Source organism: Protopterus annectens, chromosome 2.part1, assembly GCF_019279795.1.
Source record: "Protopterus annectens isolate FY-2018-M chromosome 2.part1, PAN1.0, whole genome shotgun sequence".
NCBI classification, from domain to species: domain Eukaryota; kingdom Metazoa; phylum Chordata; order Ceratodontiformes; family Protopteridae; genus Protopterus; species Protopterus annectens.
This window is the reverse complement of record NC_056729.1, coordinates 1336762429-1336785029: the sequence shown is the minus strand read 5'-3', so window position 1 is coordinate 1336785029 and position 22601 is coordinate 1336762429. Positions and strand designations below refer to the sequence as shown.

Here is a 22601-nt window from a genome sequence, read left to right as displayed (position 1 = left end):
AGTAAGATTTCAAAAATAATGTAGCCTTTTTAATAATGTTTCACTTTTTTTTAAACAAACTGTGAAAATAATAGTTTGCAGGCCCTAGTTTATATCTTATTATGGCATACTGTAATGATGGACAGAGTAATATGACCTCTGTAGAATGCATTAGAAGGCAGAGGGCTTCTACACAGGGTCTCTGCCACTGAGATAGCATATTGAAGCAGCTACTATCATAATGTAAGAAAAAGGTTGATGTTGGTGAAAGTGACCAGTTTATGTCAAATGTTAATTGCAGTTACCCACCTGTGTTATAAATGTAATTTTATTCAACACAGATATTGCAAGATTCAGAGTTTGTTACTGAAACCGCTTAGGAGGAAGCAGTTTTAGAAATATTGTGCTAAATGAGAACAAGAATCTTATTGCATATTTGAACTCTCATATCCCACCTCTACACTGAAGTAAACTGTCACACAGGTTCACAATGAAAACGCTAATGAAGGTACTCCATTCTAGCACTATAGGTGTGCTGTTCAGCAAGGATAAATCTGCTAAATTATGTGATTCACTGTTAAACGCAAAGGAAGCTGGATGTAGACAAACAGTGTTGAATCATAGCTGCCTAATCAGAGGTAATAATCGTTTGCATTAGAACAATAATTATTCAAAATATGTGAGAATCGCTCGGGTGGTCAAGAAGAAAAACAGCTGTTATTCAGAAAGAACAAAAACCACAGGAGCGTAATACACAACTGTACGAGAATCATTTTTGACCTGCACTGCTAAATGCTTTTTAAAGACATCAGAACAAGCAAACAGCTAAGGTGCTGAATGGCTGTCCATCAGATGGTCAATATGACCTCTACCGAAACTAGTAACACGGACATAATGACATTGATGCTTACAATGTCGAAAACACAGTAGTCTGAACTCCTGGACATGCTCCCTTCCCCCTTGTGATACAGATTAGCTCTTGTTCCTGGGTCAGTAGCAGTACAGACATTCAGGATTTGGTGTGTTGAACTGTTTTGTATTTCCAGCATTGTGAGTGTCGATGTTATGTCAGTATTACCTGTTTCTGTATGGGTCATGTTGAGCATCTGATAGATAAGTGTGCAGTGATATGATCTATATTAATCTTCTCTCTCTCTCTCTCTCTCTTGGATACTGTGTAACCATTTAATTTATTCATTTTTATATGGATGGAGGTTGGCATAATGGCTAAGGTGTTTACCTTACAGGCACAAAGTGTGGGCTTTGATTCTCACATGGGGTAGTTGGTTAGATTTAAAACAGCCCACAAAGGCAATAAGCCTAATACTAATCTATGAACCGCATAAGTGGTCTTTCCAAAATACAATTTTAAACCCAAAGCAAATTCTGTGTTTCTTGGTCAGAAAACAAATATAAATGTAAAAATAATTAAAAATCACCTCCTTATGCCCTCTAGTGTATATAGGCATTATGGACTCACACACATTTATAGTCACTTCACAACTTGTTTAGAATAGATTAGCTTACAAAATTGGGTCACTGTTACATGTTTTCTTAAAAAAGGGGGTTTAAGTAATATTATTTGTTTCCTGTTTGGGAAAAAAAATCAATTCTAAGGAGTATTTTATGTGACTAAGACAGTAAAATGTTTTGATGGTAGTGGAGAACTGTGATATCATATTACAGAGAAGTGAGGAACATAAGGTAAGGCCAAACCCACGTTATGTGACAAAGATGCAAGAGGAAGGCAGTCTGTGTATGGAAATTGGGACAATAGTGTATGCAGTGTATGGGGACAGAGTGAGATATATGTAACTACCATCTAATCACAAGGGATAATTGGCTAGGCTTAAAATGGCTTGCAAGGGCAGTTAGCTTAGTACTAAACTATGAACCTGTATGAACCTATAAACCTAATCAAACTTAGTAGATGTATACCATATCTATTACTGAATATAGGAATGTGTTATTATAGCCTGGGTGTGGGTAATGCTGGATTTACCCACGGTTGACGTGGTTTTGTCACGAGGGCGAAACCTGAGGGACCAAACAAAGCCAACCGTGGTTAAATCCAGCGTTACCCACACCCAGGCATGGGTTATTGCTATTATACAATGACATTATTTAAGAAAAAAAAAAATTAATTTTCTTAAATAATGACATTGTATAATGCCTCCTTGCTGCCCTTCCGCAGCTGTCTGGTATTCTGCGGCAGTTCTGATGTACTGCGCATGCATATGCCTACGCAGTACATCAGAGCTGTGGGCAAACGCAATGGAGAAAGCAAGATCTCCGTTGCTTTTTACAAACTGTTTCATTGTGTTAAATGGGTTTAACATAGCGAGACAGCTTTAAAAAAAGCAACGAAGCCGTTGCTTTTTTTAAAGCTGTCTCGCTATGTTAAACCCATTTAACATAGCGAAACAGTTTGTAAAAACCAACGGAGAAAGCAAGATCTCCGTTGCTTTTTACAAACTGTCTCGCTATGTTAAACTCGTTTAACATAGCGAGACAGCATTAAAAAAAGCAACGGAGAATGTCTGTTGCTTTTTTTAATGCTGTCTTGCTATGTTAAATGAGTTTAACATAGCGAAACAGTGTGAAGCAACGAAGATTTTGCATTCTCCGTTGCTGTAAAAAAAAAAAAAAAAGAGTTACAGTAATGGAAAAAGTCCGGGTGACCGGACCTTTTTCCATTACTATAACTCTGATTTACAACGTGCATGCTACCAATCAGCGTGCACGTTTTTTGAATATTAATGGGGGGTCGTTGTATAATAGCTATTAGATATATCAGTGAGAACCTACACTGAACTTACAGCCAGTGCTGTTAAAAACCTTGCCACAGGTAAAAAAAAAATCCAAAACATTGCATTACATTTAAAATAATGGCACAATATAACAAAAGGAGCAAATCATCATGCATATAGCAAAGCACAGCAGAGAGCTAGAAATTAATTAAATAGAGTTAGAATTGTACTGTATCATAATATTTGAAGATGGTCAAAAGCAATGTTCAATAATTTTGTCTTGACTGGTATCTTAAAGTGGCTGGCATGGGGCAACTTCCATAACCAATAGGGTAGGAGGATATATAGATGTCTTACCGGAAAAGAAAAAAGTTTTAAGCCACACCCCAAAATTCATTAATAAACCCAGAGAAGGAGAAAGCAGGGGCCTAGCTGGGCTGTATGGAACTACTAGTTCTTTCATGTGGGGGTGGTCCATATGGTACAGGCCTATCTACACTAACACAACAACTTTTTATGTAATCTGATACTAAACTGGTAGTCACTGCCGATGACAAAAATGGAGTAATATGCTGGCAGCTAATGATATCTGTAAGTAGTCAGGCTTCAGAGTTCTGCACCAGCTGGAAAAGTGTCAAATTCTGGTTTAATCAGCTCTATGTTTTGGGAACTGCAGTAATCAATGCTTTCATAAAACTTAGATGAACACTCTTGTCTGTAGTATTACAACTTAAATTTTATTGAAAAAAATATTATAAGTCCTTGGCACCTTGGATCTACAACTTTCAAGCAGACAAATTATTCCAATATCAAACCACTTTAATTATATCAACAGTTAATGCCTTTGAGTTAATAAGAAATTATTATTTAAAGACACCATCGCATTTATAAATAAATACTGCCAGTTAATTATCACACTCAAACACCACGGTTCATAAGTCTGATATTTCAGCATTAAGTTAAGTCTTCTTTAAACAAGCACTGTCTTAAATCATTTCTTAAGATGAAGCATTTTTGCAGCAGCGCCCTAAAACTAAATTCAGGCATTTCATGCTGATGTTATTTAAAATGCTTGCTAATGGATTAGCAATACACTGTTTCCTTATATTTCCTGAAAGTTTCACTGTTTCTTTGTGGCTTATTGTATTTCCACTATAGCAGCTGTGAATTACTGCATAATAATATGTAGACAGATATTATGGCATGCAGGTTGATGTAGTTTTCATCCAAATATTGGAATGAAAACATGGAAAAGTGTATTTTCAGATTTTATAATTTTTCAGTTTGTATACTTATGAAAAAAGAGAATTTAACATATCGCACAGGGCGGTTGATAATGTGCAGCGATATTTAATGTGTGCTACTGAGATGATTTTTGTATGCAGTAAGTTGCAGCCATTGAAAATGTAAAGAAATGGACATTGGAGGAACTACAGGATATTATGGCAGATTGTGTGGCTAATTCAGTAGCAAGGCACTTTAAAGAACAGCAACATGAAATATCTGAATTTAGTTCAATTGTGTTGCTGCAAAAAACACTTAATTTAAGGAACTACTTAAAATAGTGATTTGTTGAAAAAGGAAGTCACCTTAAAATGACATATGAAGCTTATGAAAAGTGGAGTCTGAATGTGGAAATTAATTGGCATTTTTTTTTTTTTTTTTGCAAATGTGATGGTATCTTTAAATAATGATTTCCTTCTGTACCAGAAAGAATCAGAGCCAGAGCCCGAAGAAAAAAACAAGCTACCATGGTGGACATTCAGCATCAACAGACTTTACAATACATGCAAAAAGTTGCTGTCCAAGAAAACAAATGCAAGGCCCCAACAATGGAAAAGCACCCTCCTCAGCCTCAACAGGCAAACAAGACAACTTGTCAAATCCTCCAAGGGGTACTACGAGAGAAACTTAGTAAGTACAGCCAAGGATAACCATAAGGCCTTTTACAGTTATGTAGGTAACCTAAAGGGTAGGACCCAAACATGTGCAGAACTAGTGGCCAACGGTAGGACACACACACACACACACACACACACACACACACACACACACACACACACACACACACACACACACTGACCCCCAGAGAGATAGCAAACTTGCTACTGGATAGGTTTGGCAAAATGTTCACTCCCTTATCCCCTCCTAACTTACAACAAACCTTTCCCCAAACTTCTCCCCATCCTACATATCTGAAGAGCAGGTTCTCAAAGCCCTGTCCAAGGCAAAAAAACACAGCCTTTATGGGACCAGATGACATCCCAAGCTGTCTTCTAAACAGGTTAAAACATGAACTAGTATCACCACTTAATACCCTTTTCGATCATAGCCTAACCACAGGTTTTGTTCCTGTGGAATGGTAAACAGCTACAGTTATTCCCCTTCACAAAGTTGGCCTAGCAACAGACCCAAGGAATTACAGACCCATAAGCCTGACCAGCCTCATCTGTAAGGCCACAGAATGTATCATTATGGACCTCATAAATAAAGACATAGGTGACCTCCAAACCCTGGATCCTACCCAGTTCAGCTTTGTGAAGGGCAGATCTTCCTCTCTTTCGGCTGTTCCCATTAGGGGTCGCCACAGCGGATCATCTGTTTCCATTTCTTCCTGTCCTCTGCATATTGCTCAGTCATACCAACTGCTTGCATGTCCTCTCTCACCACATCCATAAACCTTATCTTAGGCCTGCCTCTTTTCATCTTACCTGGCAGCTCCATCCTTAGCATCCTTTTCCCAATATACCCCTCATCCCTCCTCAGCGCATGTCCAAACCGACGCAATCTCGCCTCTTTGACTTTATCTCCAAACTGTCCAACCTGAGCAGACCCTCTAATATACTGATTCCTAATCCTGTCCATCCTTGTTACACCCAGTGCAAATCTTAACATCTTTAACTCTGTCACTTCCAGCTCTGACTCCTGCCTTTTTGTCAATGCCACTGTCTCCAACCCATACAACATAGCTGGTCTCACTACCCTCTTGTAGACCTTCCCTTTCACTCTTACTGGTACCCGTCTGTCACAAATCACTCCTGACACTCTTCTCCACCCATTCCACCCTGCCTGTACTCTCTTCTTCACCTCTCTTCCACACTCACCATTACTCTCAACTGTTGATCCCAAGTATTTAAACTCATCCACCTTCATCAACTCTACTCCCTGCATCCTCACCATTCCTCTATCCTCCCTCTCATTCACACACACATATTCTGTCTTAGTCCTGCTGACCTTCATTCCTCTCCCCTCTAGAGCATATCTCCACCTCTCCAGGGTCTCCTCAACCTGATCCCTACTCTCAGTACAGATCACAATGTCATCTGCAAACATCATAGTCCATAGGGCCTCCTGTCTGATCTCGTCTGACAACCAGTCCATCACCATTGCAAATAAGAAAGGGCTCAGACCTGATCCTTGATGTAATCCCACCTCCATCTTAAATGGATCTGTCACTCCCACTGCAGACTTCACCACTGTCACACTACCCTCGTACATATCCTGAACCACTCTTACATACTTCTCTGCCACTCCTGACTTCCTCATACAATACCACAACTTCTCTCTAGGCACCCTATCATATACTTTCTCCAAGTCCACAAAGACACAATGCAACTCCGTCTGACCTTCCCTATATTTCTCCATCAACAGTCTCAGAGCAAACATCACATCTGTAGTGCTCTTTCTCAGCATGAAACTATATTGCTGATCGCTAATTATCACCTCCCTTCTTAACCTAGCTTCCACTACTCTTTCCCATAACTTCAAGCTGTGACTGATTAGTTTTATCCCGCTGTAGTTACTGGAACTCTGCACATCACCCTTATTCTTAAAAATAGGTACCAAAACACTTTTTCTCCATTCCTCAGGCATCCTCTGACTTTCCAAGATTTCATTAAACAATCTGGTTAAGAACTCCACTGCCATTTCTCCTAAGCACCTCCATGCTTCCACTGGTATGTCATCTGGGCCAACAGCCTTTCCATTCTTCATCCTCTTCATAGCTTTCCTTACTTCCTCATTGCTAATCTGCTTCACTTCCTGATTCACTATCCGCACATCATCCAACCTTCTCTCTCTCTCTCATTCTCTTCATTCATCAGACCCTCAAAGTACTCTTTCCATCTGTTCAACACACTAGCCTTGCTTGTGAGTACGTTTCCCTCACTATCCTTTATCACCCTTACCTGCTGCACATCTTTCCCAGCTTGGTCCCTCTGTCTAGCCAATCGGTGCAGGTCCTTTTCTCCCCCTTTAGTGTCCACCTTTTCATACAACTCTCCATATATCTTATCCTTAGCCTTCACCACCTCTCTCTTTGCCATGCTCCTCATCTCCTTATACTCCTGTCTACTTTCTTCATCTCTCTGACAATCCCACTTCTTCTTCGCCAGCCTCTTCCTCTGTATACTCTCCTGTACTTCCTCATTCCACCACCAGGTCTCCTTGTCCTCCTTCCTCTGTCCAGATGTCACACCAAGCACCTTTCTAGCTGTCTCCCTTACCATCTCTGCTTTAGTTACCCAGCTATTCGGTAACTCTTCACTGCCTCCCAGTGCCTGTTTTAACTCTTCCCTGAACTCCAGCTCACAATCACCCTTTTTCAACTTTCACCATTTGATCCTTGGCACTGCTCTCACACTTGTCCTCCTCTTCTTGATCACCATCATCCTACAGACCACCATTCTATGCTGCCTAACTACACCTTCCCCTGTTACCACTTTACAGTCTCCAATCCCCTTCAGACTGGCCCTCCTGCATAGGATAAAATCCACCTGTGTGCATCTTCCTCCACTCTTGTATGTCACCCTATGCTCCTCCCTCTTCTTAAAATATGTATTCACTACAGCCATGTCCATCCTGTCCATGTGAAAGGCAGATCCTGCCTGTTAAATCTGGTATATTTCTATGAAAGTGTGACCAAAGCCAGTGATGAGAGAAAATCTATGTACACAGCATACCTCAACTTGACAAAGGCTTTTGATACAATCCCACATTCAGGCACTACCGATAAACCTAGCAAAGTGAATGTAAGCCCCTTCATTGTAAGCTGGATTGCCAACTGGCTCACAAACTGGACACACACTATCAAAGTGGGTAACTCCACATCAACCAGCAGACCTGTTACCAGCAGGGTGAACAGGGTCAGTGGTGGGCCTCCTACTGCTTGGCATATACTTCTCAGAAGTTAAGGTCAAAACTAAGGGGTTGTGGCTGACCAAGTTTGCAAATAACTGCAAACTAGGTCAATTACTGAATCCCCTAATGATGTCATTATAATCCAGGAGGGTCTCACACAGACCAGCAGCTGGTGTATTAGTCAGTCTTAAACTGAATGCAAAAAAATGCATAATCATCATTCCCTTTGGCACAAACAATGTCCCTTCAGACTATCAAATCAACAATACCCTAAGTACCCATGAAGTGGCAAGGGACCTGGGATCATAAGTTGACTGTGACCTTAACTTTGACCACCATGTGTCTACCATAGTAAGGAAAGCTTTTTATGTAGCACACTTGATTAGCAAAGACATTGCCCTGAAAGCAAAAGAAGTTATAACCCCCCCCCCCTATACTCGGCACTTATCCAGCCCATAATTGAGTATAACTACCCATTTGGCATGTACCGTACTAAGCACTTGCAGCAAATAGAGAGACCTCAGAGGTTTCTAACAAAGAAGATCAAGGGCCTCCAGCATGTGCCTTACATTGAGTGACTAAAGTCCCTGTCACTGTCACTATACTCCATATCATACAGACTTCTTAGGGGAATCTTATGCCTTGCCTGCAAAGCAATCCAAGACCCAAACCTAATGAACTTGCTCCATATCCATAAATTAACCAGGACTAAGGCTACCCATTCCAGGGACCTAAATATGGCCTGCAACTTAAACAGGACATACTTGAGGGACAGATTTATCTCCCAGTGACTGCCGCATCTTTGGAACAGGCTACCAATTCATGTGAAACAGAGCACCTCCATGACACTGTTCAAGAGGAACTGGGACAAGTGGATGGGGCACCGTAAACTCTTACCGGGGAGAGTGCCTACAAATCTCCTGGACATGGGCAGTCATCACTAAATGCAATCTTTGGTCTTCATTAGCACTTCTATGGTATTACATTGGGATAAAATGGCTAGGCTTAAAAAGACCTCTGGGTCAATAGCCTAGTAATCTCCTATGATCCTATGAACTGAAAATAATAAACTGTTTATATAATAAACAAATGACTGGTGTGAAAGCCATGGATTAAAACTCAATGCAAAATAATGCATTATAATGCCCTTTGGAAAATCATCCACCCAAGCTAACTACTTCATCGATAAAACACCCCTAAGAGTTGACTCAATAATTAGGGATCTGGGACCATATGTAGACAGTAATCTGGTATTCACCCAACACGTAGCCAAGACAGTAAGAAAATCATTCTATGTCGCTCAACTCATAAGCAAGGGTATGGTATCCATGTCCAAGGAGGTAATAGTGCCACCCTACTCAGCTCTTATCAGACCCATTATTGAATACAATGTCCCCATTGTCATGTAGCTAACAAGGCGCTTGCATGAGTTGGAACATCCTCAAAGGTTCCTCACCAGGAGAATCCAAAGTATGAAAACTCTGTCCTACACATATCACCTGTCTTATCTCTGTACTCAGTCTCCTACTGAGAGGTGATGCATGCTTGGCATATAAGGCATCCTCAGATCCAGCTCTGATGGATCTGTTGCACTTCCGCAAGACAAACAGCACCAGAAACACTGGATCCAAGGACCTGAACTTTATAAATAGAACTTGCTGGAGGGAGCGATATGTGTCTCAAAAAATCCCAGCACTGTGGAATAAGTTCCTCATCTATGTGAAGCAGAGTTCAACCCTGACCCTACTCAAAAGAAACCATGATCATTGGATGAGAAATCTCAAATTCACCCCCAGTTTGGCCACATGTCTCTGATGGACAGAGGTTGACAGTAAGAAAATTAATCCCCAACTAATATAGGCCCCCACATATTTTCTAACATGTCCCACCATACAGATATCCAAGGAACTTGGAGGCAAAACCGGATTGGGTTGCATGGCTACATTTGTAAAGACCCTGCCTGTCATTAGCTTAGTATAAACCTATGAACGTATAAGAGGGATGGAACTTCGGGACTACTTGTCTCCTTGAAGGTTATAGAGCCAAGGCACCAGGAACTTTTACTCAAATTTCCTGCAGGTACAAGTTACAACCTCTGAAAGGTCCTGAGGAGCATGAAGTTATTACATCCTGGCTATGTTCATTAGATGGAAGCATGAACACTTCACCATACATTGTAGCAGATAATATGTTCATTAGATGGAAGCATGATGACTTCACCATACATTGTAGCAGATAATATGTTCATTAGATGGAAGCATGAGGACTTCATCATACATTGTAGCAGACAACATGTTCATTAGATGGCAGCATGAGGACTTCACCATACATTGTAGCAGATAATACCAATGTCAGTCTGCCATTCAGGACAACAATATGTTATATATTGCTGTGGTTAAGAGCAAAGCTGCTATACTCCTGTAAGGTGGCATATACAGTTATTGCCATAATGACAAATTGTGTAATTAACTCTGTTATGTTTTTTTACTGCAATATCTTGTATTCATTTTTGTATCCAATTGCTGATATTTCTGTATGTATGTATATGGAGCTTTTCTCCCAGAGCCTCCAATGAAAAAGGCTCATCCTGGCCCAATGGACTTTCCCAGTTAACAAACTGCAAATAAATAAATAAAATAAAAATAAATGACCAGTGACTTGAAGGTGTTGAACTTAAGGTCATTCATTTTTGGATGCTTCTCACATCATCAGCAAGTGCATTCACAATGGACATTCCTGATTAAAGGAGGGTTAGAGCTGGATACCATCTACAGAACAGTAATACTGAAGACCACTTCTACAAATAAGGTATTTCATGAGAAATATATATTCAGACACCAAGTATATATACAGATGCAAGATGGAATCTCACAAGATACCCATAAAGCATTGTGCAGGATGAGGAACGAACCCCAGATACCAACTGCTGAATACATTCAACGGGTAGGAGGAAAACCAGCTCAGAACCATTACCTAAAACCATTCTGTTAGTCCTAAGATGTTCAAACAGAAAGTAGTGATAAACTTCACCATGTATCAATGTAAGATGATGGATGACCAGAACTGAATAAGAAGTCTGATTTCCCACCCTTAGGTCATTTTAACCTTAATAAAGTTAGCTTCATAGGTTCATAGGTTCATACTAGGCTATCTGCCCTGGGGCAATTATAAGCCTAGCCCGATTCTGTATGGCTTACGCCACCCCTTGATTTGAGTATACTGTGCCCTTTTTAAGGTTTAGTTTACTGTGCCTCTATCTAATAGTGACACAGGAGTAATCCCTGGGACAAACCTATGATCCCCCATCCACCTATCGAGATTCTTCTTGAAGAGATTCAGTGAGGTGCTCTGCCTCACATGAACTGGAATTCTATTCCAGAGCGAAGGAAGCCTCTGGGTTATGAACTTGTCCCTCCAGCAAGTTCTATTTATTTCTGTGCTGAGGTTCAAGTCCCTCGAGCGTGTGGCTCTAAGGGATTTAGATTTACTGAGGTGGAGCATGTCCATTAATTTTGGATTTGACATAGCTTTGTATGTCAGGCATAGATCGCCTTGAAGTAGGTGGTATGCAACTGAGTAGAGCTGGAGTTTTTTAACCGAGCAGCATATGGCATCTGTTTGACACCCTTGATCCTCTTGGTGAGATACTTTTATAGTCTTTCTAATTGCTGCAGGTGTCGGGTAAGGTACATCCCAAAAGGGGCATTGTATTCTATGATGGGCCTGATGAGGGATGAATAAAGGATCACGATTACCTCTCTTGATCTAGATGTGAAACCCTTCGTGATGAGGTGGGCTATGTAGAAGATCTTTCTAACCACTTTGGCAATGTGGGTTTCAAAGGAGAGATTGCTATCAACTTGGGTCCCCAGGTCCCTAATAACTTTCTCTGTACTTAATGGGTTTCCGCCTATGTGGTAATTTGTGGGCACATTGTTTTTGCCAAAGGGTATGACTATACATTTTTTGGCATTTAGCTTTAAACCATGGCTCTGGCACCAGTTATCTGTCTCTGTGAGACCTTTTTGAAGGATGTTTGTGTCAGCTGGAGAGTCGATTATGGCACCCAGTTTGCAGTCGTCTGTGAACTTGGTGAGCCATAGTCCTCCCACGTTTGCCTGTACCTCAGAAAAGTATATACCGAACAATTGTGGTCCCAGGACAGAACCCTGTGGGATGCCACTTGTGACCGGTTTTGAGTGTGACATGGCTCCAGCAACTCTCACTCTGTCGGTTCTGTCTTTGAGCCAGTTTGCGACCCATCTTGTGACATAGGGGTTTATATTTAAGCTGGATAGCTTATCTATGATGCCCGAGTGGGGTATTGTGTTAAATACCTTTGCAAGGTCCAGATAGGCTGTGTGGACTACCTTCCCTTCATCTATGGCTTTGGTGACTGTTTCGAAGAAGTCAACAAGGTTCAAAAGGCAGGATCTGCCCTTGACAAAGCCAAACTGGGTAGGATCTAGTGTCTGTAGGTCCCCAATGTCTTTGTTTATGAGCTCAATGATGATCCTCTCCATAGCATTACCATGTTTAAGGCAAAAACCTGTTTGAGAAGAACTGTGAACCCTTTGCTCCAATAATATGGAATCAAGTTGCAAATAATCAACCTTCTCAACAAATTTACCAACAAACAGAAGGTTAGAAGTAGGGCTGTAGCTATCCAAATCATCAAGATTTAATTTAGACTTTAATGTAGAGGTCAACAAAGTCTCCTTTAAAGAAAATGGAATGTCTGTGTGACCCAAAGAAAGGCAGATGGTTTGTTTTATAACTGAGTGCATTAGACAGACAATGGTCAGTGTTAATGAACATAGGTCTAAAGTGCAGGCAGTCAAAATATATTACTGATAGCAGACACAATAGTTCATTGTAATCCTACAGCTGAAAGGCACAGCAAGTCCATGACAGGGGTTTCCTCTGAAAACTACAGACACCCCCTTAGCTTGCTATAGAGGGAGAAACCATCCTCAATGATTAACTGCAAAGAATATAGTGGGCAGTTTTCATTCATCTAAAGATAATCCTCTACAGACTGTGAGAAGGGCAAGCTACAAAGACAGCCTATCACACAAGTGCACTACCACTTAATTTGCTACAGTAGGGGGTCTCTTTTGCAGTAATGCTGCACTTTCATGAGATATCTTAGCTTGACAGATAACACCGAGTTCATAAAGTCTAAGCATAAAAAGAGGCATTAGCCAAAGATCCAAACTGCATAAGGGGGGCATCAGAATGGGATGCAGATGAGGTAGGACAAGCAAGTCTAGTGTGGAATTCGCATCTAATTTCTAGGTGGTGAAAAGCTCATTTGAACCACTTGTACTGGGCGCTAAAAACAACTAATGGAAGACGGGAACACGGTCAAGTGTTAGAATTTCTGAACTCCAGTAGTTCAAATTTAGGGATCTGTAAACTGGGTAAATTAGCAGTGATTTGAAGCATGTGATGATCCAAAAAAGAGACTGAATCCAACATCAAGCCACAGGTATATACACCAAGGTGAAACACCAAGTCTAAGGTATCTACAAAACAACAGGTTTCCGAAGTAAGTACCTGAGCAATGCAAAAATTCTGTAAACTGGGTAAATTAGCAGTGATTTGAAGCATGTGATGCTCCAAAAAAGAGATTGGATCCAACATCAAGCCACAGGTATATACACCAAGGTGAAACACCAAGTCTAAGGTATCTGCAAAACAACAGGTTTCAGAAGTAAGTACCTGAGCAAAGCAAAAATTCCCTTATAATACAGAAAAATTCCTGAAACATAGCCATGGACTCTTTATTGATCTGAAAGCTTAGTCACCTAACACCAGCAAGTCTAGTGATTCCCACACTAAATCAATGAGAATGTCCATTACCTCCTGAAGGAACATCTTTACACAATGATGGAGGGAAGCCTATGTATTACACTGTTTCTAAAACATATGCAAAAGACTTGATGTTCCCACTCTGAACGTTAGCTAGTCAGACCATCCCTGAACCTGTCCATCTTATATGCACCTTCCAAGAAAGGACCAACCAAAAATGTCATACAGTCAGGTCGTCATAGTACGTGTCAGATCAGCATCCTGCAAGTCTAGAATTATTGCATGTTTGCTGCAGGTAGGCCCAGCCATAGAATATGACACCTTTAGAGGGATCAGTGGTGTCCATATTCCTAAAACCTGACTGAGATGACCATCTGGGTCACTGAGTAGGTCATAAAGGATGCATCTGTTTCATTCCCAGGTGATGCCTGTTCACCAGAAAAGTTGGCATACCTGAGTAATCAATGCCAACCATGCCAAAGTTCCTTCAGTTCCCTACCCAGTACCATCTCAGAATGTTATACATCTTACAGGATCAGAAAGCAACAGAAGAATGTTTTAAGTAAAAAAGCAGATTGTGAGATAGACAGCATAGTCAAGGTCATAGAGAATAAATAAATGAATAACTTATCTTCTTGGCTGTGGCAAAACTAGTGTCCTTCTATAGTGTGGCAAAATATGGTGTCATCCAAAACCTGTGCCATCAGCTCTAATCCATGACAAAGCTGCAGACCAATCAACAGATGCTATGCAGTTTATGGCAGTGCCATCACTCCCTCAGGTATATGCTAATGAGTCCAGGTATGTCATAGGTAATCAAATGAATATGCACAACATGATCCATAACTGAGAAACCCATGAATACTGGAGTACACTGAGGAGTAATAGCAGTGTGAGAACAAATGTACTCCATTAAGATCAACAGCCTTGCACCCTGTCCCAGAAATGGTGATGCACTGCATTAAATGAAATGGCACATCCTGCTATAAAATGTAGTGTGCACAGGTATACCGCCACACCCACATCCATCCTGCCCCAACACAGAGTTGGCAAGACTCACTTGTAGGATTACAATGAACTATTGTCTCAATGCCCATTAATGTAATCCTTAATAAATGCAATATTATAATTAAGGCTACTCCACATTCATGGCCAGGAAGGATAAACATTTTGTGAACTGCTTCTGACCAGTAGTGGTGGACAGGGCAAACTGTGGTAGCAACATGTATCCTGACATATCAGCAGTATTATGGCATGTAGCACTCTAAATCGACATAGCACTACATACGCCTTTAATCACTATAAATAGACATAGCACTACGGGTGCCTTTAATCACTATAAATAGACATAGCACTACAGGTGCCTTTAATCACTATAAATAGACATAGCACTACAGGTGCCTTTAATCACTATAAATAGACATAGCACTACAGGCACCTTTAATCACTATAAATAGGCATAACACTACAGGTGCCTTTAATCACTATAAATAGACATAGCACTACAGGTGTCTTTAATCACTATAAATAGACATAGCACTACAGGTGTCTTTAATCACTATAAATAGACATAGCCCTACAGGTGCCTTTAATCACTATAAATAGACATAGCACTACAGGTGCCTTTAATCACTATAAATAGACATAGCACTACAGGTGCCTTTAATCACTATAAATAGACATAGCACTACAGGTGCCTTTAATCACTATAAATAGACATAGCACTACAGGCACCTTTAATCACTATAAATAGACATAGCACTACAGGTGCCTTTAATCACTATAAATAGACATAGCACTACAGGTGCCTTTAATCACTATAAATAGACATAGCACTACAGGTGCCTTTAATCACTATAAATAGACATAGCACTACAGGTGCCTTTAATCACTATAAATAGACATAACACTACAGGTGCCTTTAATCACTATAAATAGGCATAGCACTACAGGTGCCTTTAATCACTATAAATAGACATAACACTACAGATGTCTTTAATCACTGTAAATAGACATAGTGTCTTTAATCACCATAAATAGACATAACACTACAGGTGTCTTTAATCACTATAAATAGACATAACACTACAGGTGCCTTTAATCACTATAAATAGACATAATACTACAGACGCCTTTAATCACTATAAATAGGCATAGTACTACAGGTGTCTTTAATAACTATAAATAGACATAGCACTAAAGGCGCCTTTAATTGCTATAAATAGAAATTGCACTAAACATGCCTTTAATCACTAAAAATTGGCATAGCGCTACACGCGCCTTTAATCACTATAAATAGACATAACACTACAGATGCCTTTAATCACTGTAAATAGACATAGTACTACAGGTGTCTTTAATCACTATAAATAGACATAACACTACAGATGCCTTTAATCACTATGAATAGACATAGCACTACAGGTGCCTTTAATCACTATAAAGAGACATAACACTACAGGCGCCTTTAATCACTATAAATGGACATAGCACTACAGGTGCCTTTAATCACTATAAATAGACATAGCACTGCAGGTGCCTTTAATCACTATACATAGACATAGCACTACAGGTGCCTTTAATCACTATAAATAGACATAGCACTACAGGTTCCTTTAATCACTATAAATAGACATAACACTACAGGTGCCTTTAATCACTATAAATAGACATAGCACTACAGGGGCCTTTAATCAATATAAATAGACATAACACTACAGACGCCTTTAATCACTGTAAATAGACATAGTGTCTTTAATCACCATAAATAGACATAGCACTACAGGTGCCTTTAATCACTATAAATAGACATAACACTACAGACGCCTTTAATCACTGTAAATAGACATAGTACTACAGGTGTCTTTAATCACTATAAATAGACATAACACTACAGGTGCCTTTAATCACTATAAATAGACATAACACTACAGCGCCTTTAATCACTATAAATAGACATAGTACTGCAGGTGTCTTTAATCACTATAAATAGACATAGCACTACAGGCGCCTTTAATCACTATAAATAGAAATTGCACTAAACATGCCTTTAATCACTAAAAATTGGCATAGCGCTACACGCGCCTTTAATCACTATAAATAGACATAGCACTACAGACGCCTTTAATCACTGTAAATAGACATAGTACTATAGGCGCCTTTAATCACTATAAATAGACATAACACTACAGATGCCTTTAATCACTATAAATAGACATAGCACTACAGGCACCTTTAATCACTATAAAGAGACATAACACTACAGATGCCTTTAATCACTGTAAACAGACATAGCACTACAGGTGTCTTTAATCACTATAAATAGACATAACACTACAGGCACCTTTAATCACTATAAATAGACATAACACTACAGACGCCTTTAATCACTGTAAATAGACATAGTACTACAGGTGTCTTTAATCACTATAAATAGACATAACACTACAGGCGCCTTTAATCAGTATAAATAGAAATTGCACTAAACATGCCTTTAATAACGAAAAATTGCCATAGCACTACACGCACCTTTAATCACTATAAATAGACATAGCACTACATGCGCCTTTAATCACTGTAAATAGACATAGTACTACAGGTGTCTTTAATCACTATAAATAGACATAGCACTACAGGCGCCTTTAATCACTATAAATAGACATAGCACTACAGGTGCCTTTAATCGCTATAAATAGAAATTGCACTAAACATGCCTTTAATCACTAAAAATTGGCATAGCACTATACGTGCATTTAATCACTATAAATAGACATAACACTACAGACGCCTTTAATCACTGTAAATAGACATAGTACTACAGGTGTCTTTAATCACTATAAATAAACATAGCACTACAGGCGCCTTTAATCACTATAAATAGACATTGCACTACAGGCGCCTTTAATCGCTATAAATAGAAATGGCACTAAACATGCCTTTAATCACGAAAAATTGGCATAGCACTATACGCGCATTTAATCACTATAAATAGACATAACACTACAGATGCCTTTAATCACTGTAAATAGACATAGCACTACAGGCGCCTTTAATCACTATAAATAGACATAACACTACAGGCACCTTTAATCACTATAAATAGGCATAGCACTACAGGTGCCTTTAATCGCTATAAATAGAAATTGCACTAAACATGTCTTTAATCACTATAAATAGACATAACACTACAGGCGCCTTTAATCAGTATAAATAGAAATTGCACTAAACATGCCTTTAATCACTAAAAATTGGCATAGCACTACACGCGCCTTTAATCACTATAAACAGACATAGCACTTCATGCGCCTTTAATCACTGTAAATAGACATAGTACTGCAGGTGTCTTTAATCACTATAAATAGACATAGCACTACAGGCGCCTTTAATCACTATAAATAGACGTAGCACTACAGGTGCCTTTAATCGCTATAAATAGAAATTGCACTAAACATGCCTTTAATCACTAAACATTGGCATAGCACTGTACGTGCATTTAATCACTATAAATAGACATAACACTACAGACGCCTTTCTTCTTCTTCTTCTTCCAGATCACCTTGTCCGCACATTGAATGGCAGTGGAGTTTTACGGTGTCGAAGCCTGCCCCAGCACCCAACCTTCCACAGAAGGCACACTCACATGCACACCTAGCATGTCTTTGGGATGTGGGAGGCCACAGGAGGACATGCAGACTAGAAGGCACCCCAGCCGAGGATCGAACCAGAGAACCTCTTGCTGTGAGGCGGCAATGCTAACCACTGCACCACCGTGGCCGCCCTAACACTACAGATGCCTTTAATCACTGTAAATAGACATAGCACTACAGGCGCCTTTAATCACTATAAATAGACATAACACTACAGGCACCTTTAATCATTATAAGTAGGCATAGCACTACAGGTGCCTTTAATCGCTATAAATAGAAATTGCACTAAACATGTCTTTAATCACTAAAAATTGGCATAGCACTACACGCGCCTTTAATCACTATAAATAGAAATTGCACTAAACATGCCTTTAATCACTAAAAATTGGTATAGCACTACACGCGCCTTTAATCACTATAAATAGACATAACACTACAGGCGCCTTTAATCACTATAAATAGGCATAGCACTACAGGTGCCTTTAATCACTATAAATAGACATAACACTACGTGTCTTTAATTACTATTGCTTGATGGGCACAGGAGGCTGATAACCATCTTAGAATAGTCCCTTCAATGTACCTCTGGGTGCTGGCCTGTGAGGTTGAATCCTACATCTTTTAAAGCAGAGTTATTATCTCATGACCTTCTGTCTTGCAAAAAGTTTCTACCTGACTGTACCATGATTTGAGACTGTCTATGCACTGCAAATTGAACTGGATGACACAAAACTGCATACAACTTAAGGAAGGGCAGACACCTTCGTAATCAGTCTACATCCAGCCAGTGAAAACTTCATATGCATGATACAGTATTTTAGAAAACTTTTCAGGAAATAACGTGATAACTTCATGTTAAAAGATATAGACTGGTACTTCAACATGACCTTCTGATGACCAAATATACTGGTCATTTGGCATAACAGCCAAGAGTAAATGATACAAGTAGATGCTAACTGTAAAAAGATTTAACTCACACTGTGACTACTGGCCAGTAAGATACTCCTGTAGTTATTTATTTTTGTTTAATATTTGTTGACCAGGAAAGTCTGACTAGGACAGAGCTTATTTTCAGTGAAGGCCTTGGGAGAAATTCTCCATATGCATGTCTTTGGAACGTGGGAGGAAACCAGAGTACACAGAGGAAACCCACACGAATGCAGGGAGGACATGCAGACTCTGCACAAAAGGCACCCAGCTGAGAATCAAACCAGAGAACCTCTTGCTGTGAAGTGACAAAGTTAACCACTGCGCCACCCTGTTCATAAACAAATTTAGGCTATGAAAGTGGTGTTATGAATATAGTGCTGTCTGAAACACTAAATAACCTCTCTAGTCACACTGTCGATGTACCAGCTCCCACTCTCACAGCTCCCAACTCTTTCTATCATACTTTAGTCACTGTTCTACTTGTCCATCAACATTCACCTGATCTTCCTGTCAATGAAACCCAAATTAACCTGCAGTAACTCTGCAAATAAAATTGCATGTACCTTAATCTTAGATCTATTCTTACTTTGTTACTTAGACGTCTACTATTTTGTTATAATGCTTTTTCATGATGGATAGTGTATTAGATAGCCTCCTCTATGCTAGACAGACATCTACAATGATGCTGTAATGTTTTTGCATGTTTAATATTGAATTTGCACTCTTTAGTGGAACTGTAAACCGCTGCTTTGTCTGCTATTAATTTGCACTCAGTATTCCCAGGTTGAGCCCAGGAAATGATCCACCTGGATCAATGCTATAGTCCGATCAACAAAAAACAATCAATAAATAAATAAACAAATAAATAGATAGATAGATAGATAGATAGATAGATAGATAGATAGATAGATAGATAGATAGATAGATAGACAGATAAATAAGGTGATAAGTCTATGAACTGTGCAAATGTCTGATTTGCATAACAAACATGGGCATGCACAATAGATGAATGCCAGTGTACATCATGTTTGTGGATATGGTACAGTTTGTATAATCCAGAAAAGATTAAGTAACACTTTAAACCACTTGCTACAGAGTCAAACAACTTACTACATCCAATGAATGAAAAGGACTACGGAATGCCCATTGAGCTATATGTAAATGTGCTGCTAATAAATGTAAATTACAAAATGGTATAAGAAATATATGTGAAGAAAATAAAAAAAGAAGCTTAAGTTCACCATTCAGAGTTATTCACTGCTTTTTTTATTCAGTAAAGGGTCATATTGGATAAAAAAATACCAAAGAAGCATCCATTACTAAACAGATCAGGATGGATTGACATTACCTGCACCACTTTGAAAATCTATAGAGTATCATGCCTAACAATCAAAGACTATGGATCGACAGAGGCACTGGGAACAACCCCCTTTTTGTCCATTTTCTACATGAAGTTGGGGTGTTGTGACAACTGTTGCCATCTCTCTTGATTCTGGGCCATTTTCCTACCCTTTTCAACAGTCAAGCCTATCTAATAACAAAAAATGTCCCCACAGGATGAAGCAGAAAGAAAATGACTTCACAAAAATCTTCTGGAAAGTAGAGCAAGGACCGCCAGGAGCAAAATAGCCATAAACTTTGTCCGTTGTCATCCTAGAAGCACGTATATATTGGCTTTTCGGAATGTTATTTGTCATAAAAGTGGGATGGTTACTAGAATAATGTAAATAACTGTTGTCACTATTAAGTGGGATATGGTAAATTTTAAATTTAACAGCAAAGTTTACAGGAAAAATACTTTTGAAAACAGTTACTTACATTATTCTAGTAACCATCCAGTGGATTTTTGTGAGTCATGCCTGTCTGTCATAGGTCTTCTCTCACACAATCCATCCATCCATCCATCCATCCATCCATCCATCCATCCATCCATCCATCCATCCATCCATCCATCCATCCATCTTCATTTCCTCCTACCTTCTTCCTGTCTTTTTACAAATTTTCTTCTTCTTCACCAAATCATCTTCTGCTTTCCAACAATGTGCCTGAATCACAAGGCATCAGCTAAAGGACAAAAATCAGTCCCCATGCCATTTTTTTCTGTTATAGGTTCATAGGAGTGTACTAAGCTGATGGCCCTGGGGCCTTTACAAGCCTAGCATTAGGATTACCCTGCCATCGTGCCACCTGACCTTAGTTCCCATTGCCTCTGTTGAGTAGAGCCACTGGAGTTATCCCCGGGGCAAATTTTCTATTTCCCATCCACTCATAAAGATTTCTCTCGAAGAAGGTCAGCAAGGTGCTCTGCTTGACAAGTATGGGAAGTCTATTCCATAGCATGGGCAGTCTCTGGGTTATGAATCTGTCCCTCCAGTATGTTCTGTTGATTGTGGAGATGAAGTTGAGGTCTCTGGAGCATGTGGTGTGGAGGGATTGCAATTTCTTTAGATGTAGCATTTCTAATAGAGCTGGGTCAGACATGGCTTTGTAAGTCAAGCAGAAATCGCCTCTAAGTAGGTGATATGAGACACAGAGTAGTTGGAGTTTTTTGAGTCTGCCCATATAGGACAAGTATTTAAGGCCTAGGATCCCCTTTGTGAGATACTTTTGTGGCCTCTCCAGTTGTTGCATGTGTCTAGTGAGGTACATGCTAAATGGGGCATTGTACTCAATCACTGGTATAATGAGGGAAGAGTAGAGAGAGCCAATGACCTTTTTCTTCCTGGATGCAAAACCCTTACTAAAGAGATAGGACACATAGAAGGACTTTTTGACCTCAGTGGCAATGTGGTGATCAAAAGAGAGGTTGCTGTCAACCTGTGTTCCCAGATCTCTTATAATGCCTTCTGTGTTCAGTGGACTACCATCAATGTGGTAATTCATGGGAACCGGGTTTTTCCCAAAGGGGATGATGACACATTTTTTGGCATTGAGCTTAAGGCCATGGTTCTGACACCAGTTGTTGGTCTCAGTGAGACCATTCTGTAGGATAGGATGTCAACATCACTTGGGGAGTTAATAATAGCTCCAAACTTGCAATCGTCTGTGAACTTTGTTAGCTAGAGTCCCTTAGTGTTGGCCTGGACTTCAGAGAAGTAGATACCAAACAGGAGAGGACCCAGGACCGAACCCTGTGGGACTCCACTCATGACTAGTCGGCAGTCTGACTTGGAGTCAGCTACTTTCACACTGTGGGTTCTATCTTTGAACCAGTTTGCAGCCCACCTAGTGATATAGGGGTTGATGCCTAACATAGTGAGTTTTTCTATGATTCCTGAGTGGGGAATGGTATCAAAGGCCTTGGCCAGATCAAGGTAGGCTGTATGAACCACCTTGCCTTCAT

General features: G+C 39.8%; 1 protein-coding gene across 1 annotated transcript in view; it reads right to left on the bottom strand.

The window, feature by feature from the left end:
• The window catches only part of SLC2A5 (solute carrier family 2 member 5), a 208985-nt gene that overhangs the window by 146392 nt on the left and 39992 nt on the right, over positions 1 to 22601 (bottom strand). The gene's annotated exons all lie outside the window — the stretch shown is intronic.